We start from the raw sequence: 1169 nt of genomic DNA on the forward strand, positions 1-1169 counted from the left end.
GTCTTTTTCTAGTTACCTGGGAAAAGAGGCCAACCACCACCTTGCTACAACCTCCATTCAGGCATTTGTAGAGAGCGATAAGGTCTCTCTTGGACCTCCTGTTCTCCAGACGAAACAAACCCAGTTCTCTCATCTGCTCCTCATCAGGATTGACAGCTTCACTGCCCTTCTTTGGACATGATGCAGGGTTTCAAGGTCTTTCTAGTAGTGAGGGGCCCAAAACTGAACACAGTACGCCAGGTATAGCCTCACAAGTGCCAATCCCATCCCTTGTCCTGCTGACTACACTATTTCTGGCACAAGCGAGGATGACTCTGCCCTTCTTACCCACCCGAGCACACCGATAGCTCAAGTTCAGTCATCCGTTAACCAACACCTTCAGATTCCTTTCCTCTGTGCACCTTTCCAGGCACTCTGCTTCAAGCCTGTAGCCATGAATGGGGTTGTTGTGACCAAAGAGCAGGACATGGCACGTGGTCTTGTTAAAGCTCATACAATTGGCCTCAACCCAGCGATCCAGCCTGTCCAGGTCCCTCTGTAGTAACCTCAGGAAGATGAACACTTCCCCGCAAATCTGTGTCATCTTCAGACTTACTGAAGGTGCACTCAATTCCTTCATCCAGATCAGCAATGAAGACATTAAATTGGATGGGCACCAACACCAACCCCTGCGGAACACCACTCGTGATCAATCTTCAGCTGGATTTAACTCCATTCACCATCACTCCAGTGCGCAGTATGCAGTGGATAAGGAGTTGGTTGGGCAGTTGCAATGATTTTGCTGATTACACTAAGCATAGTGGTGCACGGAATGCAACAGAAGGTAGGGATGCCATTCAACGGGACCTGGACAAGCTTGAAAAGTGTGCCCATGAGAACCTAATGAAATTCAACAAGGCCAAGGGCAAGCTGTTGTGTTTGAGTTGGGGCAATCTCAGGTACGTGTACAGACTGGGAGAAGAACTCCTTGAGAGCAGCTGTGTGGAGAAGGATTGGGGGTCCTGGTGGATGAAAAACTTGACATGAGCCAGCAGTGCACGCTTGCAGCCTGGACATCCAATGGTATCATTTGTCAGGATTCCCATTCATTTGACGTGCTCCAGGGTCTAGGGGACATGTCTAAGCAGAGATGCCACCAAGTAAGGACTGACTGCCATTGCTTATGGAGT

The sequence above is a fragment of the Numida meleagris genome, unplaced genomic scaffold (assembly GCF_002078875.1).
Source record: "Numida meleagris isolate 19003 breed g44 Domestic line unplaced genomic scaffold, NumMel1.0 unplaced_Scaffold505, whole genome shotgun sequence".
Classification (NCBI taxonomy): domain Eukaryota; kingdom Metazoa; phylum Chordata; class Aves; order Galliformes; family Numididae; genus Numida; species Numida meleagris.